The 9,350-nt window shown below is 38.0% G+C and overlaps 1 pseudogene; it reads right to left on the bottom strand.

Annotated features, from left to right (window-relative positions):
• Positions 1-910: 910 nt before the first annotated feature.
• Positions 911-8,479, bottom strand: LOC124864265 (annotated as a pseudogene).
• Between the last annotated feature and the right edge of the window lie 871 nt (positions 8,480-9,350).

Here is a 9,350-nt window from a genome sequence, read left to right as displayed (position 1 = left end):
ATAGCTTTATTTAGTTCTGCTCCCACCAGCGGCGGTTCTTGCATTAAAGGTGCCCTGGTCAAGCTCCTCTGAAAGGCGAACCGAGTCAAAAACAATTCAGATTACTTGAAAAAACAATTAAATTGAAAATTATTAATTTAGCGTAGAATAATTTCTAGTGCATGTGCTGTATACACCACAGGGGGGCGCCCAAATACACTAAATATGCAAGCAGGCAACAGAAAACTTGGTCTGCATGAAGTGACAATATTGCAATATCAAAAATCACCACTGGCATCTGTCTTATATAATAAAGCCAAGTTTTAATATTTAATTAGTATGACTGCATACATAATGTAGAATAATGAGGGTCAAATAAATCTTTTTTTAGGATATAATATTAACCCATGCTTGATATAAAAAGTCACATATAAAAATAGGTGAATACTGCCTGTGTGTATGGGCACTTCTTCCATTTCTGCTCTTCTCTCCCCAACAAATTGTACCACCACCGTTTCCATCATATATTTTTTTTTTTGATATGATACTGATTTGTAATTGCAGTTTAGAAAACATAGTTTAAAAAAGAGAAAACACACACAAATCTATCTATCTATCTATATATATATATATAAAACGACAAAAAATTATTAAAATATGCAGGCACTTGGAAAGTTTCTGTTTTTAAACCTCCTAACTAAGCTGTTACTAACACTTCTGTTATTTGACAGTTTCTCTTGAGTAAAAGAAAAAACTTAATGTTAGTGCTTTTCTACAGAATTCATAAAATAATTAAATATTTACTTCTTAGCTGTGACATTATTGAAGCATAGAACACCCCACAGTGTTTCACCTACACCACTGTTCTGAACTTCATTTTGTTCACAAGTCAACATGTTCCCATATTTAACATCAGTCAAAGCACACCTTATTTAGAAAAAAAAGTCATTTATTTTTCAAAGCATGATTATCAATAAGTCTTTTCATTTAATACATTTATTTTAATCTTATAAAAAAACAAGATTTTTAGAATTCTTATTCAGACAATAAGAAATTGTAAAAAATCTGACTTGCATGGGAGCAACTGTGCTAAAATAACAACACAATATCAGATGATCCTGATGTGGCTGTCTTTAAACCAAGGACTGTCTGAGCATGGTGGCAAAATTAGCTAATAACAGGAAGTTATTATTCAGAGTCATGTCTGATTCATTGCGGCGACAAAAGTTCCGCCCTTTAGGTCACCAATGCAGTCTTCTCATCCCTGCTGCTGCAATTCTTCACGGTTCATCTCTTATACCTTATATGGGCTTCAGCTGGAAAAACATAGGAAATTGGGAGAGTGTTGTCAGAAATCATGAACTTGACAGGGGAAATTGCTTCTGTGTGGGGATATGCACGATATTTTGTGAACAAATAGACATACACACCAACCCTTTGATCGAGACAAATCATTCATAATTAAATACAGGAATTTTAGAATAACATCAGATGAGGCAGGATCTGAATTGATTACAACCAGCTGGTTTTGCTGGTTTTCCTAATTTGAACCAGCCACTAATAAATCCAGCATATTTCTGGTGGGACATATTGCAATCCAAGTGACAGAGAAATGACAGGACTGAGCATTGTTGATGCCAGACTGGATCAGTTTAACGGATGTACTACTTTTATAATTAACTGTTTCTCCACTAAGCAAACGAATAACACTGGAAAACCTTGATGTTTGATATATTTTAAGTTCCTTTCTCACTCACAGTCTGCCTGAACCTGTTTCTAAACCTTTTAACGTCTATATTTTACACCACTGATGAACGCATGGGAGTCTGACCTCAGGACAGTAGGGTGTGGGTTGTAAAAAGGACTTCAGTGTCCAAAATGGCACAATACAAAATGTGCAACCAAGAGTTAGGACAAATAAATTAAAACCTATTACTGAAATTAAAAACCCTAAAAACGTTATTTTACAAACATTTCAGCTTCCTTCCAGTTCATGAATAAATCTGTAACAAAGAATCACATTTAAGATCTTTTAATTTCAAACCCAAGTGCAGTTCTAGACAAATGTTTGCATCCACTCTTTATTTCTAAAAATATGTTTTAATGATGCATTTGAACTGATAAAACATCATAAAACCCCAGTCACTTTTAAAAACAAGAATTTGGTGCACAATTTGAATTTACTGTGGGTTTTCTCAAATTGACACAGGGTCAAAAATATACATACAGACTCACAAATGTATATCAATCTCCTTTGGCAAGTTGCACCTTGTTAAAATGCTTTTGTATCTTTCAACTAAAGTCTGGTGTGACTCTGGTAGGGTACTTAACCACACATCATTTAATCTGGTTGCTTTCCTGGCATTTTTAGGCATAGTCTATAACCTTAGAGTTGAGATTGAAACACCTAACTACATCCAGGTTTTAACCATCTGACCCAAAATGTCAGCATAAGACAAAAAAACTGGTAAGGACAAATGTGGAACCACCAAGGTTCAATCTGATGAAAACATGGAAGATGCAGGAAGTGTCACTATCAAGATTAAAGCAAGTTAATGATCAACAAGATGATTAAAAAAAGAAAGTTTTATTCTCAGACGAGATGAGGATTGAGCTATTACACCAGATTGACAAGAAGAATGTTTGAAGGAGTCAAGAAGAGGCTTGTAAATCTAAGAACACTGTACCAACTGACAAGCATGGTGGTAGCAGCATCATGCTCTGGGGTTGATTTGTTGCCAATGGTACTGATGCACTCTACAAAGAGGGTGGGGTAATAACAATTAGGGATTCCCATGGAGCCCAAACACACATCAAATTGGTTTAGGAATAAATAAAACAGGCTAATGTTAAGCCTCTGAAATGGTCCTGACCTGAACTCTACTGAATATCTTAGATCATTAGATGCTTACTGGTGGCTACCAAAACGTGTTGTCAAGGTTCAACCTGCTAAAGGACAGTTAACGAAATATTCTATCCTGTATGAATAAATCTGACTCTGTGTGGATTAGACAAAATCAAGAGTAAATTCAAACTTGTGCAACTTGTTTGTTGGGTAATCATTATCCACAAGCCTCAAACACACCATTAAGAGCCCAAAAGCTTAAGTGTGTAAGAGTGTGAACAAATATCTAAATGGAACTGGAAATAGATAAATGTATCAAAAAAGTACTACACCCTCTTCCATGATTGAGTAAAATTAGGAATAACGTTATCCTCTTGGCACTAATTAGGGGTCAAATTGAGTTTGGTTGGTGCATTGTACAGGTTTCCAAAAATGTGCCCAAATTTTGCTCAGAGGAAGAAAACACATTATAGAATATTTCTGAGAAAGTGACCATTTTCTAATGTATACTAAAAGTTCAAATGTTTCATCCCTTCTACTGGTCCAGTCAGCAGCATTAACCCTGAGACAATCTGGACACATTTCTGACCTCCTTTTCTCACCAGTATAATCTTGTGGTGACATGGGTCTGGATAACACCTTTCTCAGGGCATTCAGCCACTGTTTCTGTTCCCTCTCCTGCTCGCACATGAACACAAACTGGCGTTCAGGCGTCTCCACCGTGACGCCGCACGTCCACTTGTTGCCCCGTGTGTGCTTCGGGACGCACTCCTTCACAGAGTAGCCGTTGTTCTCTGTGCCGATAAAAATTCCCCCCAACTCCTCTGCATCCTGTTTCAGCAACAAGAATTTTAAAAAGCATTGGAAATAATCATGATGTCGACACCAGATATTTACAGTATAGCAGGTATTTAAAGGCTGGTATTAGGGTTAGAAGAAGTGTAGTCCTCACCAGTTGGTCTTTGAAGTAGAGCAGCTTCCTGTTTTGAGAGTCCAAAATAAACGAGCGCTTTTTGAAAGACTCTTTCAGCTGTAGGAAAATAAATGATGTTTAATTCCAAGACACCATAAACATGCTCTACTTAGGAGAATGTTTGTTAGCAATCATAAAAAGGTAACCACAAAAACCAATTTAGTAGTTATTAAATATGTTAGCATGTGTGTGTCTGCGTGTGAAAGAGGAACAGAAACATTCAAATGTACATTTCAGGGCAAATAACATCAAAAATAGTTTAGAGATGACTGGAAATGAAATGCTCCACTGCTAAAAGTAGAAGATATGCAAAAAATGAACAATTAACCAAAACACATAACAATGTGCCTCTCATTATGACTCACCAGTGGCCCCGTCTTTTCCATGTATCCCTCTTTTAGATAATTTCTCATTATCTTTGGAACCATCTGGCACAAAAAAATAACAAAACCATTTTATTTATTGTTTTTTAACAGAATCAAATATGAGATTTGCTTTGATTTTTAATCAGTAAAGCTTGTATGTGTTGAACAAACTGCTTTCAAAGAATGGGAAAAAATGACCAGTTGTAGATTTGAGAGAAATAAGTTACCAGACAGGAATGTGAGTTATTTATGGCGAGTCAAGCATTACCTCTTCATCGCTTCCAGTTGGGTATGCAGTCTTCAGGTATGCATAGTGAGCTGCCCGAATGGCGTTGTACCAGACTACTATTTCCTGCAGCACAAAAAGGAGCCATGAGCTTCTGTAAAACTCCAAAGCCAATGTATAACAATAAAGACAAAAGATCTTGGTTTTATTATCACGCAGCTTTACCTCAGAGCTCTCGTGATACACATAAATGTTCCTGGTTTTATCTTCATCCTGGTATGTTATCTGCAGCCCATGAGGATGACCAATCTTCTGTGGCTGAAAAGTGGCGTTCAGGTCCTTGATGGGGATTACAGATTTAGGGCCTTTGGACTCCTAAATCACAAATGTGTTGACATACTTCAGCAATGTAGGAGATGAGAAAAGTAAAATATGTTTCTTAAGATACAGTGCAAACAAGAATCTGAAAAGAGCAGCATGGATTTGTATTCAGTCTATCTGTGTCAATACTTTGTAGAACCACATTTTGTTGCAGTTACTCCTGCAAGTCTTTTGTAGTATGTCTTTATCAGTTGTAGAGACTGACTTTTTGCATGTAGCAAAAATGCTGAGTGTTTTGTTTTTTTTTCCATCTGAGCAGACATCTTTTGGCTTTCGTCTTGCCATTCTTCTATAAAGCCCAGGTTAGCAAAGTGCACGACCAAAAGTAGTCCCATCAACAGATTCTCCCACCAGAGCTGTGGATCTCAGCAGCTCCGCCCAGACTCACCATGGGCCTCTTGTCTGATTAATGCTCGTCTTACCCAGCCATTCGGTTTTGGTGGAAGACCATACCTCGGTAGCTTTGAAGTTATGCCTTACGAGAACAGTACTCTGTGAGAATTTCAAGGCTTGGGATATTGTTTAACTAGCTAACCCAGCTTTAAACATCTCCACATTTTTATTCATGACCTGATTCGAGATCATGATCTATTCATGATCTGCAGGTTTCCTTGATCTTCATGATCCCGTTTGATCACTAACTCTAACAAACCTCTTAGGCCTTCGCAGAACAAATGTATTTATACTGTGAATAAATTACAAACAGGAGGACTCTGTTTACACATTATATGTCTTTTGAAGGAGACTGCTTGTACTCTATTCAGGGTATCAGAGTAAAAGGGGCAGATACTTCAGATTTCTGTTCGTAAAACTCAGAAATCATTCTCCTTCCACGTCACAGTTACACAATAATTTGTCTATCAAATGAAATGCCCCCCAAAATACATTGAAGCTAGTAGTGAAGATGTAAACTAGTTCAAGAGGTATGAACACCTTTGAGAGGCATTGTATTCAGCTTGTTAGAAAAAAATCTATTGTTTTGTTCTTCATGGATCTGATCAGCTAGAAACTCACATCTTCCTTGTTGTAGTAGGTCAGGGTAAATTCCCTCTCTGACAGCACAAACTTCCTCTTCAGAAAATGCATGTTCTCTTTCCCTTTCTTCCACAGAATTCCTTCATGGAAACCTGTTCAACCAAGAAAAAGAAAGATCCAGACACCTTATTGCACACAGATCGTCCCCAGGGATGAGACATAATTAAAGTTTTGCCAAGTGGCCTCAAAAGCGAGACTAAATAAAACCTCATTGTCTCTGTTATCTTGAGTAAAACTTGTTTTTCCGATAAAGTTGGGCATGTTCATGAGGAACCACACTGTCAGGGTAACTTTTGCATGAACAGGCTAACAATAGTAGGGTTTATGTTTACATATGTGCCTGATGGGTCCAATATCTCACCTGTTGTATATGCCAGAGGTGGATACTTGGTTTCTCCTGTGAATTCCTTCCTCTGATATTTAGCTCGAATCCACTGTTCCCTCAGCGCGCTGCAGTTCAAGATGTTAAAACAGTCTCACAAACTTTTCTGTATTAATACCACAGAAACCTGCATTATTCAACTTTGATCTAGTAGCAGACTTTCATGCACATTTCACTTCTACAGCCAGCAGTTGCACTTCTCTCTATTTTCTGTGGTTGCATCCTGTCAGCAGTCTGTTGTCGATTATAAACTAGCAAATATCCCACTATTGTAACACCACAAAAGAGCTTCATCGTACCGTTTGAATACCTAACTGCAGTCATTTTCCTGGGGTCGGTAGTAGTACGGTGGAACGGCTTTCTCATACACAGCTCGGGCATTCACATTCCCGGTTGATTTCATTAACTTTATAAAATCCCAAGAAAGCCAACAGGTTAGGGTTACATCAAACCGCTTAGTTTTTCTTTATGAATAACTGTAAAAAGAAGTGGATCTATGGTGAGAGGAAGCTCCTACCTCAACTAGTTCATCCTCCCAAAAGTCTAGCCGAATGGATTTTACCCGACTGGAAAGGCCGCGGTGGATCCTGGAGCAGTTCAGGCATACACCGAGCTTGTAGGAAGCCCAGTCCGGCTCTAAAAGGAGTACAAGAAGATTTGTTTTATGTCAAGATCAGGGCTGGCCCAAAGTATAAACGGACCCAAAGGTTAGGACCTCCCACGAGAATCTGAATTTACACAGGACAAATCTAACAGTTTTACACTCCCAGCTGAGTGTAGCTACTTCAGCTGGGAAAACATTGATTCCAAAATGATCAGATCAGAAATGAATGGCCTTATTACATGGTTGGTTGTGCAAAATTAAACGTGGGCCTCCTCCAAGACTAGTCAGGAAACCAGAAGCATTTTCTAATTTATGTTTTTAAAACTGATTTATGGTGTACAGCACTATGTGTGCTGCCAATTTAAGGAGATGCAAACCGTCAGAATTGCTTATAAAGTTTACACCTTCACGTTCGCTGTTTTATAAGCACAACATCCATACTGGATACTGAACAAAGGTTTGCTGGGTGACCTCTGACCTCCACAGTCAAAATTCTGACTTCTGGGAGAGTTCTTACTGTATTTCCAACTGGGGACTTGGAAAATCCGACTTACAAAGAGAATCCCCCCACCGTTTATTCGCTGTAGTCACAGAAACACCTCTACCTAGTAAACTGAATGTAGGCCCTCAAATGAAATCTGTCTTTTGTACACTTTACCTCATGCTTATATATGGTGGGGGAACTGATGAAAATGTGACAAAGTTTTTCTAAAACACAATTTTTGTCCAGAATTATAGATATGTGCTGATTCTTTATGGTATTGTTTATCTATATTTGCTATGTGGTGAAAAATTACATGGCATATGACCTTTAGAGCTGAACAGAAAAACAGCAGCTCCTACCGTTACTGTAACTGTCACAGAGTAAATTGCTGAATAAGGAATTTGAGGAAGCAGGCCAATTTATCAAACCAAACTCACATCTGTACTCAATAACCAGACTACTACTAGTAAAGGTGTTTTATCCTGTGACATCACTGTCCATATGTGGTAGAGTGGAGTGTTTACCACAACATCTCAGAAAGACACTTTTACCCTCATCTAACTCACCACTTTTTATGCAGGCTTGTTCATTTACCTTTCTTTTAGAGTGAAAAGATTTGTGTCAAATTCATGTTTTGTATTTTATGACAAAATCTAACTCGATTTTTTTTATTTTGTATTACCGGTTTTAACACACTAATGTTTTAAAAGTTGTTTTTTTTGTTTTGTTCTGACATTAGACTTTAAATTCTGTGGTTTCATTTCCACATGGTAGTAATAGAGCTAAGCCTATAAAACAAAAGTGGTTTGAAAAAAACTCTGTTGGAATAAACTTGACTTTTCTGAAAATATTAAGTATATTACATACAGTAAAATCGAGTTTAAATACAACAACAGTCATTAAAGCGGAAAACCCATAGCTACACACCAGGGGCGCCGCAGTCCGCGCAGCGGCTGTTCTCCGGCAGCTTCACCAGTTCCAGTAAGATCTTTTTGTTTCGCTCGTTTGACATTTCGACACCTAGTCTGGGTCTTCTCTTAGTCACTGCTCAGTCCCGCGATCCGTATAATTCATATTGGTCACATAGCTTAAGACGTGAGGAGCTACGGCTGAAAAAACGTCCATATAAAAACTGGTCGTTGGATGTTTCGACACGTTCAGACGCGCAGAAACACCTCCCTCCTCTGGAGCGCGTCCCGCTGCTCTGCCTGCTGGAAACAATTGGGTGTTTTTGTAGCTGGAGGTTGTCCTTTTCCTACAACCCGCCTCTAACATTGTAACTCATCCTAACTCTACACACATGACACCTTTATGCTTATACAATATTGACTTGTGTTTCAAACTGGACCCAGTTCATCTTATAATGCCTTGTAAAAGTATTCACATTACATTCACGAGCTTCAATGTATTTTACTGGGATTTTATGTGACAGACCAACATGAAGCAGCACTTAAATCATTTTACAAAAGAAAATCTGAAAAGTGCGGTGTGCATTTTTTTATTTCTGCCCACTTACCCCTACATAAAATGGCCTTCAAAAGTCCCCCAGTGTGTAATTTAATTTTAGTGCAAAGATTCTGTGAAGATCTTTAGGGTTTCTCAGATAATATTGGCGAAGAAAACTGCATCATGAAAGTCAACATACCACACAGGAAAAAAGCTGCTGACGTTTAGGGTTAGATCAGAAAACAACACTGGAACAATATTTTCATAAATAAAAGTTGGACATTTATGTGTTGAAAAGGTTTAACGACACACCAAGCTACAAGTGATACAAGAGCTAAAATGTTTAGTCACAGCTTTCGCCGTTGTTGGCACATGGCAGCCATGATATCTTTAGTACCTGAGAAGCCTGTCTTGCTCATGAAATTCCTTTTTTAGAGGGTGGGGTTCTTGGTTCCTGTTTGTCCAACTTGGAACTTGAAACATGGGGTACTATTGGATAAGAGTATTTTTCCACCGTATCAATGAATGGAAAAAGATCAACCCTTGTCGTATTGCCGCTTTAAAATGTCTTGACGGTATATTGATTCATGGAAAACTTAATTCAGTGAGAAGGTATTTAGCACTGAGAAC

The sequence above is a fragment of the Girardinichthys multiradiatus genome, chromosome Y (assembly GCF_021462225.1).
Source record: "Girardinichthys multiradiatus isolate DD_20200921_A chromosome Y, DD_fGirMul_XY1, whole genome shotgun sequence".
In the NCBI taxonomy this organism is placed as follows: domain Eukaryota; kingdom Metazoa; phylum Chordata; class Actinopteri; order Cyprinodontiformes; family Goodeidae; genus Girardinichthys; species Girardinichthys multiradiatus.
This window is presented reverse-complemented; position numbering and strand designations above follow the sequence as displayed.